This window comes from Falco naumanni, chromosome 6, assembly GCF_017639655.2.
Source record: "Falco naumanni isolate bFalNau1 chromosome 6, bFalNau1.pat, whole genome shotgun sequence".
In the NCBI taxonomy this organism is placed as follows: domain Eukaryota; kingdom Metazoa; phylum Chordata; class Aves; order Falconiformes; family Falconidae; genus Falco; species Falco naumanni.
The window spans coordinates 55,313,177-55,323,625 of record NC_054059.1 but is presented as its reverse complement, the minus strand read 5'-3'; positions in this window follow the sequence as shown (position 1 = coordinate 55,323,625).

Genomic DNA, 10,449 nt, shown 5'->3' with positions numbered 1-10,449 from the left:
AATCTGATCAAATCTGCATTGCACTTTGCATCCATATCAATTGTGTGAACAGAGCTGTCTGTGGACACTAGGGTAAGGTGGCTTGCTAAAATGACTGTGACTTTAAAAAAAAAAAAAAGTTTTTTACGGTATTGTTAATCCAAATTTTTCCAATGTACTCATTCTCATCTCTTCCACTTTAGTGGTACAGGGGCAAATGTGCACAGCTGCTGTGGGGAAAAGAGCTAGGAGATGAGTCTTAAAGTGGATCTGCTAACAAAGGGGAATTAATTTTGCGTTACCCCTGAAGTGTGAAATTCCGTCCTAACTGAAGATTCTAGAAAGTTTGTCTTTTACTGCAGAGTGGATAGAATTTCATCTTGTGCAGCCACAGTACGAGGGCAAGAATCCAGGCCCTACCGACATCAGGAGTAAAATATCCCATGAATTCAACATCTTGGCACTGAATAAACTCCAATAGTTGTGACTGTACTAGGACAGCAGTAAAACCTGTGAAACATTATCTGTGGGTAGAATCTCCCCTGCCATTACGAATTCCAATCATAACTATGGAAAAAGAATTGTTAAAGGACCAAAAGATAAAATCAGTATTGCTCCAGACTTAACTGTACTGATCTTTTCATAATTAGTTAGGTTACAAAAAACTTTTAATTTTACTGTGCCTACATCTACATTCATAGTTTAGACAAACATTTTATGCAAGTATTTAAACTTTCCTGGTGTGATTTTTTTTTAAAGCAGTGTCAATTAATACAGATTGTGATCTGTTTCCCATAAAACTGTCATTAACAGTGCAGCCAGAGATATGAACACGAGAAACATAAACAGTTTGGCAGTATTAAACCTGTGATTTTCACATATGAAAGAAAAAAATCTGGTGCTGATAGGATATACAAGGAGAGACAAAAAGAACTGTCAGCCTCTGTGCACAGGGTTCAGCCAGCTCCTAATGACCTTCCATGGGCTGGTTCATAATGTACAGGACCTGCTCATGAAGTCCTAATTTTGGCAATTTAGTTTTTTTTCCCTGACTAAGGAGAGTAGAACAATCCTCACAGTAAACACTCATTGACAAGGTATATGACAACTAGCACAAGATAGCTTTTGGTAAGGAAAAATACATTAAATACATTTTCCAAACAACTTATTTAGATACTTTATCTTCTGGTTTATACCCAGATATTTCAATATAGTCAAGAAACTGTAATAAGCTAACTCAGTGAAAGGTATTTGCTCTCTACTTCTACTAATTGTTAGACATGTATAGTCTATGGCTGAAAGCAGGAACACAACAGCAACAGTGTTTTTTTCTGATCCTAAGGGGACAGTATTTTTGGCAGAAATTGCCCTGATATTCCAAACCCTACTGTCTCCTTTCAGTATGCTAGTAGTCTCATAGCAACTATTTAGCAAGAAGCAGAGGGATTTAACCATCCTTTGCCAGCAAGAGGAGAATCACACAAAAAAAAAATATGTGTGCAGCATAATCACACTAAGTATATGCCCCTTTTTGTCTGCAAAAGGCTTAGTAAAGATTCAAGTGTCCTCATTGTAGAAAGGCACTATACACATTTCCTCTTTTATGGTGTAAATCAGGGAAAGAATATGAAAATGCCCCTTTCAAAAAAGCAGATTTAAATAAAATATAAAGGACATTATCATTCCTTAGATAATTCCTTCTGGTACAGATTTTATTACAGCTTTACATCCTGGATTTCCACCAACATAGATGTCATCTCATGTAATTAAACTGTCCAACAGTACTGGATGCAATGAGTCACTCAGAAATCAACATTAGGAAATATACTTGGATGAAAGTGAACTTTTCAATGATAGTACTTTAAAAGATTCAGGAATAGGTATTTGCAGGAAGATGTGCCTTTTGTGGCATACAATTTACTGGAATTCTTATGGGTTCTTTTTGAAGTGTTCTGCCAGTAATTTAAAATGAGATTTTTTTAAAAAAAAGGTTAACACAGGGATATCACATATTTGTCAAGGCTTGAACTGATGGTACTTATCACACAAACAAGAAGATTTCTTTTCCAGATTTCATTAGACAGATTTTTGTTGTTGGTTGTTTTTTTTTTAGTTTTAAAGCAGACAAGCTCCATCTGAGATAGATAGACTGGGATATATACAAGGGAGCCATAAGACAAGTGTTAAACGGATTAGAAGATTGTCTTACTGCATTACTAGCTCAGCAGTTGTAAGGATTGATGTTGTTTGGGATTTTCTTTTGCCAGTATCATAGTAAGTAACAGTTTAAAGAAGAACAGCAAAGTAGTTTTGCTGATGCTAACAGTAATATTTTTTTTTTCAAACAGGAGTGTAGAAAGAAACATGGATTCTCTGTCTGCACAGTACTAATGTAATGATGTGCATAGATATTTGAGCTGCTTCTGAATGAGTTAACATCGCACTGGAAGCAGAACAAATTCATTAGTGCAGTATTCTCTTCGGGCTGTTTACCCGGCTAAGAAGTACAATATATTCATCCAGATGTACAGCCACAATAATACAGCCGTCCAGTTTCCAGTACCCAAGACCAGTTGTTAGGATCTGGACTGTTATCTTGAGCTATGCGGGCACAAGTGATAGCTCCTCTTTAGAAATTAAGTAACAAACCTTTCAGAAAAAGAAAGCAACCTTCTCAGTTTTAAACAAAAGATAGTTAAGGCAGGCATCAAAGATACCAATGAAAGTCACAACACCCAAGTTGTTTGCTAAAATACAGAAGCTGTGGAGGAAATTAAATGTAAGTGACATTGCTGAAGTTGAAGTTATAGAAAAATTATCTTTCTGAAGATTTTCCAAATTACGGCACAGGAGAAATAAATTGCATTTGCCAAGGCCACAAAGAAATATGTTTCAATACTTGAGATGTAAGGTGAAGGTCCGGACAAGAATTTCAATAGTAAGCATTCTAGGCTATGTTGACAAGACTATATCAGATAAAAAGTTAACTTCTGGGTAACACATAACAGATTGAGAGAAACGCTTTGAGAGGTTTGAGAGGTGAAGGAGTAAGACAAATCCTCCAAAGGCAATGTTGAAAAATAGGAGAATCATAAATCAATATTGTCATGAAAAACGAAGTGAGACAAGATTTCAGTGAGAGAAATTAATCGTATGATTTGAAATATGTCAACTAGCCACTAAGAATAATGATGGAGTCTTGTTTTTGGGACTTGGGTCACGTGAGACTTGGGTGAGAATAGTTTCAGGTGTAAGGCAGAAACTGGACTGTAGAACATGCACTTTTAGAAAAATGTAGACAGCAAATGTAAACAGTACATTGACTAAGCCCAGAGCTGAATGGGTAGGACATGCAACATCTAGAAAACAAAGTACGTACAGACTTACTATCAAAGGGACAAAGGCCCCTTAGGTTGCCTGTTATCATGGGAAGTCAGTGAGCACCATCTAATCACTCTCTCTTACTCTGAAATCTCCCTGATTATCATACATGGATATGACAAGTCAACTGTCAGTGGTACTTTCCATGAGTCTCTGGAGTCCTCCAAATATACGTAATTGGAAATGTCTGCTGTAGATCCACACACAGATTTGACAAAAGTACAGGTCAACATTTCCTTTGGCTGTTCAGTTTGCTTTTCTTCCCTCTTGTTCTTCTGCTGGTCCTGCTCATCTTCAATTAAGGGAACAGGTCCTGACCATATTACACCACTGCAGGGATCCTATTATTGCCTTCCTAACTGTCCAAAAAGTACAAAGCCACCTTTTTGCAGGTATGATTTCACCCTTTTTGAAGGTCTTCATGCAGCTTACCTGTCTCAGCCAGCTATGCTGTGAAGAAGGCTGTTCTTAGGATTGCAGGTACCATTGTGCCAAGACACAGCAGAAAGACAACTACATGTCCCGTGGTACTATTTATCTACTAATTTCAATTTGCCTGTTACTTGCAATTTTGATGCTTATCTGTTTTGCTCAACATAATGATAATGAAGTTTTTAGGACCCAGTGCAAATTAGAAAGAAAGCAGTCATGTCACAATACTATGTTACATGAGAAGGTATCATACCATTTAGTCAAAACTGAATGCAAGCATATCTGACACTGAAATATTTTCAACCAAGTATGAATTATGTGTCAAAAAAATTCATTGACTCTCTGGCTGCCCACTGAATGTACAGTTCTTGACAGAGTGTATTTTATGTATGTCTGAGCTCATTCCTTTCAGTTTTTCACAATATGTAAGCCACCTTTCATGACTTTTAAGCTGCAGATTTAATTTCTTACATAGAAGCAAGTCTAGCATATTACACTCTTAAAATGAGAATCACCCAGGAACTGATTAAAAATAAAGACTTTTTCTCTGCTACATGGGTACAAGTTCTTGTGGTAAGTCCAAATAGCTGTTGTAATCAGATCAAATTCTTCTGGAGCCATAGGGAGATGCTTTTTCCCACCCTCTCCTCACTTTATACTAACCGCATTAAACAGCTGTTCGTCCACTTTCGAAGAAACATGGTAATGGACATATGCTGGCTTATGGAGACAGACTGGATGCCTGACAAAATGGTCCAAATCTGATCCTTTCAATAGGAGTGCTAAAAACGCTGTTCTAACCTGGACTGAAAGTCAGATTTACCAGTGGAAATGTAAATGGTTTCCTCCCTTTCAGTTATTGCAGCGTATTTAGTGCTACAATGTGAATTGAAAGAGGCTCAGCAAAAGCCTGCAGGATTGAAAAAGAACTGTAAGAGATCAACTGTTGAAGTACATAGCAATGTGCTAAGCTGGAGAATTAAAACTTGTCTCTTTCCCCATTAGCCAAAACATGTTTAGTTGTCTCTGTTTAGTTGTATTTGTTTCCTTGTTTATGTTTTGTCATAATACTAGAATATTTTACATTTGAAAAATACTAGAATTTGTCATAATACTAGAATATTTTACTTGATGTAAGTCAAAATGATGACTGTAAATAAGGGAGCTTTAAATTGGTTTATCCATGTGACTTGATACACTAAAACCTTGAGCCTCAAGAAGAGGATCAGGAAACTCCACCGTCAGCAAAGAGATGGCGAATACCCTCAGAGCACTACAAACAGCCTGATCCAATAACTTTAAGAGATTTTAGTGACAGAAACTGGATGCCAGATCACATTGCTTCAAGCGTGAGTGGTGGCTGAAACAATGTTAGAACTGAGATCTCTCATTTCTATTTAGGTCAGGTACCCTATTCTTCTTCAAACAATAAGCTGCTGTTTTCCTGAATAGCTTGTAGAAAAGGCATTTTGAACATCACTCTTTTTTTGGTTTACATTTTTGGTTAAATATGAACAGCCATCTTAAAAGACTGCTGACTGTGAAAGCAGTGGGTGGGATTTTTTGAGCACTTAGGCCCAGCAATACCAGGGGTAAATCAATTTCAAAATTCATGTGAAACATAAAACACTGCTTAATTATTTCTTCCTAGGTAAGCTCTAACTTGGCAGAGTCCCAAAACCTACACTGCGTGAAGTTTTCTGAGCACTTGAGCTTTGCAGCATTAGACATAGCCATCATCAGGTTCTTCAAATTGGATGAGGGTTAGTATAACTTTTGAAAAAGGCTGTTTTTACACAAATGATTCCAGTTAGAGAGTAGATATTCAATTTAATTTTCTGAGCTCCAAAAGGCTTTGCTAGAGTCTGAAATATTGGGCCAGAGCACAAAGCTTTTTTCCTAATTCTGAACCAGGCAATCACAAAATTCAGGCCTTGATCCATTTCACCCAACTTGAGCCTTCTAATCAAAGTGCCTAAGCAGGACACAAGCCTAGTTGTCCTCGGCATCTCTGTTCATGGAAAGAGAAGAGCAACTCTAAAACAATTCCTATTTATCAGGTGAATTAACAGTTTCCTTCTGCAAAAGCCTCTGTCTTTATTGACTGGGGAAGAGTCCCAGAGCAGGTACATTCACATCTTAGGCTAAATGAACAACTGGCTGCAGCTCTGGTAGCGCTTGTGAACAAATGTCTCAGCTGCTCTCAGGAAGAAAGGCAGGCACACACCAGAAATGCGTGCAGAGGTAAGAGTGGTGACCTGAACTTCAGGAAAGACTATGCAGTAAGAAGCCTAGATTTGTTCCTTTTTAATTGGACTTTGTGCTCTGCAAACGTGCATGAAAGATACTGCCCATATTTCACAGACATCCTAACTTTAGAAAAAGTCCATAGATAAAAAAGAGGAGAAAAGATAGAAGGCCACACAAGAAGCCTGCACAGCGGTGACAAACACACAGCATGTTTGTGCAGCACCTGGAGCTCGGGAAGGTGAGGAGGCCAGATCTAAAAAAGAAGCTTGCAGCTGAAGGGAGAGACAGACAGAAGAACAAGAGGGGAGAGGAGAGTAAGAAACACAACAGATAGGCAGCTGAGAATCAAGATTTTTCAGTTTAGTCAGTAAATACGTATTTCCCCCACCCACATCTGGAATAATATGAATTTTGGATTCAGAACTGCATTCTTTACTTGCCTAAGACTCCCAGTAAAGTGTCTTTCACTCAAGGAATGCAGGGTCTAGTGTCTCAGCTGCTGTATGACTTCCGCATGTAGTTGGCAATATTTACTGCATTCAAAATCAAACTGTTTTTAATTGCAGGCAGTGTCTTCTTTTTAAACTAAAGACTTTCCCTCCACTTTCCCCTACATATACTTTGTTAAAATCTCTGTTTCAGTCAGAAAATAAGAACAGCTCCAGGAAGCTGGAGATTCCAGATCAAACCCAACAACCTCTGGAGCTAAAAGGTCCAGTGGGTTTAGTAAAATTCCTAAAAAGAGAAATGTGCTTTTATTTCAGTGTACAGTCTCTCATGTTGCTGATCTGTGAGTTTCCTGGTGTCTTCACTTTGCAGACTGCCGTTCTTAATGGTCTCCAGAACATGCAACTTTTTGCTTAAATCAAAATTATATACATCAAGAATAAGAAAAACAAGATAGTCGTCCTTAAAATCAAGATATTTTCAATTTTATGGTTTCATTTGTGTGTGTATAAATATTTGGTAATAAGATAGCGATCTCCTCACATCACAAAATATGAAGTAGTAGAAGTATTCCATAATATTATTTTTATTCTAGTTACCCTGTATTTTGGAAACTGGAGTTATGTATATCACATTGTTTGATGGAATTTGTGCTGCTGAGATAAAGGTAAATAAGTTAATAGCTTCTTTTAACCTAATGGTGGAGCAACATAGGGAAGACTGGTTTTGTTGACTATAGAAGGTCTATGTAACTGCTGCAGAATGAGGATTTACCTAGATGACTTCTGGTGGATTTTCTGTGCTGACAAGTGAAAGAAAAAATAGATTAGGAAAGCATATTCTAGCCCTGCTTCTTCAGGTATTTAAGAGGAAATATTAAAACTAGCCAATGAGATACAATTTGCAGGGCAAATGGGTAAAGGAACTTGCTCTAGTAATTGCTTCTTTCAGGGATCAAGGGCTGCAGGAGTTCAAGCTAGAGATTACACCCTGATAGTAATGCCCAGGGCAGAGTCCAAGTTCATAAAAAATGTCACTGGCTGTAAGTTAGTGCAGATGTGCATTGAGCTGCTTTTGCCAAAACCCATCTGTCCTAGATAAAAGATTTTACATTTGTCTTTATTGAACTTCATGTAGCAAGCATCTCTTGTTCCACTTCTCCATCCCGTTGAGGTCCATCTAAATGCTAATCTGTGTGTAGGAACATGGGACAGGTCCCCAGGCATGCTGCTTGCTCAGGCAGGGAGGGACAGCCTCTGCCATCATGCTATCCCACATCTGCTTTCTCATTATCTACCACTGCCTGTCAGCACATCTCTTATAGCTCTTCCAGTTCTTTTCCAGCTGATGGGACTGCTTCTCCATTCTTCAATAACCTAGTTTAAAAGCCCCCTTACGAGGCTGGCAAGCCTGTTGGCAAAGATATCCAGGCCCCACTTTGTCATAATGGTCCTAGTGGTCATCCTTCCTCAAAAAGTCGGGAGAAAACTGGCAGTGTCTGAAACAGTGCCTTGACATTAATAATATTTGAATATCTTTGCTGATCTTTAGCCAGCGTCCCTCATAACAGGTTGCTCTCCAGAGGGCAGCAAGTGAAGAACTACCACTCTGGGTAATGAGTTAATTTTTCAGCTGATTCCCACTGTTCTGTTCCTTCCTTTTGCAATGTAAATGCACTGCCTGTCATCAACAGATCATAAAAGTATCCACTTATGTTATTCCTTTGCACATTAATCTTCATATTCATGTTAAGATATCAATCAAACATAGTTCCTGTTCATAAAATACAACTGAAAGCATTTTCACGTGGTTTCTTTTCTTCAGTTATTGTAGAAACCCTAGCCTGTTTGCTTTTTGATCTTTGCATGAAATTACTTTATCCCAGGCACCCCTCTACCTCTCATTTTCCATTATATGTAGTTCTGCAACTCACACCTTTCTCTAGCAAATTTCTTATTACTACCAGATCAGTCTGTTCTCCACTTGTCAGAAAACAAGTGGCTGTATCAGCAGTGTCATTAATGAAGCCTTGTTTTGTATCAGTTATGTCTTCCCTTCTTATCACAATGACCCAAGCTTCCCCTATAGTCTCTCTGCCCTCCCATTACAACACCTTCAACTCCCTCCCACATCCTACATAATGTCCCAAAGTTTCCTTCCAATATTTAGGCCTCCCTGTAACACATCCCGTTCCTGCCCCTTTATTTCCTAACCTCCCACAGTGAGTCACATCCCAAATACTCATAGCTCTCCCATATCTCTGGGTTGACTAAGATAAGATACAATATGTATTGATAATATGTACGGTGACCTATCATGTAACAGGCTGACCAGTACTCATGGCCAGCCACTGTTTCATGGAAAAACACAGGCACAGCATTGTTTCTTCTTTCCTTCATTTGAGAGCTAAATCAATCTCTGTTTTCTCCCAAACCACTCATTTTCAGGAAAGGTGTGGCAATATCATACCTCTGAATCCTCTTACTCTCTACTGAATTTGATTGAAGTTAGAGGGTGAATTAAGAGATGGTGAAGTGAGTAAGAGGCTAACAGGTATGGGCTAGGCAGTTGTGTAAGCAAATATATTTGTAGAGCTGACTCCGCTTCCTCTTTCTGTTAGTTTCATTGAGCTGTTACAGGATATATATTTTTTCCCTAAAAGGGACAACTGTACTGCTGAGAAGTTAATCAGAAACTTTAATAAAGGCAAGGCCACAGAAAATTGATAAAGTGCTGGCTTTAGCTCAAATCTATGCTGTAATGAAAACCACTCTGCCAGGCACAAGGTCAGTGACCTCCTCTATGAAACTGGTGCAGTATTTGGGCAGGCAGAAAAATTGCAGCTTGTCACTTCAGCTTTCTAGTCCTCATTTGAACATTTCTCTCTAGCACCACTTTTAGGACTTGTAGGGACAATTCATGGTAATTGATATCAGCTGCAGCTAAGGTGCTTTCAGTTTCTCACTTCTCCTCATCCTGGAGATACTGCATTCAGGCACATCATGAACCCAAAGAATACATCTACATATTGGTGCTAAACTAGTGGGAATTGGTTAGATACAATTTTAGCTCCACTAAAAATGAATTGTGTTTTCAAGTGTTGAGAGGAATATTAAATGTTAACTTATCTAAACATTTCCTGAAGATTTCTGTGAAACACCTAATGAATTGATCTGGAGCAGTTTCAGATCCAAAACTGTTTTTTAAATGCATATTTTTAAAAAGACACTTGATACCAAAATATTTCCTCCCAGTTTTTGATCTGTAACTCCACAGAATCAATTTTTTATGGAGATATCATACTTATCAATTCTAACAGGGTAGGAGGAGGTGACCACTTACGTATTTAGTTTCCTAACGATAGCTGGTATTCAGATGAAATGTGTATATCCAGAAAAACTGACAACAGCCTCATCCTAAAGCTTCTCTTGAATCCCATAGAACTTGGACTTCTGTGTCACATCCAGCCTTTGGTCTCCTCACAGGACTATGCAGACCAAATGTAAATATTGTGCGAAACACAATGAAGGCAAACACAGCACAAAATGGGTCAAAACAATGGTAAAATATTTCCAAACAGATTTTATCACCCAGAAGGGAAAGGCACAGAGGAGCTAAATACAGAAACTGGCCTCGTTTTTGACTCGTCTCTCAGCTTCTAAGATCCAGCAGCCATGCGGTTTCCTCCCCTACGACTGCGATCCCATTTTATTTGTTTGCTTTTGCTATCCCTATGCTCTTAAAAAATGAAAGTAGGAATCTTTATATACATATAAACAATCGGCTCCCTCACACCAGGTCTACATGCACAGACCGATCAGCAAAAGCACCAGGCGACATTTGGTTTGGCTTCTCCCACAGAACGTGGCAACAGGATTTGGCTTCCAAGAGGCACCAACTCTGTATTTCAGAAAAAAAGCGTCTCCCATTCCTTCCCTCGGAGAAGCAGCTGCTCCTATA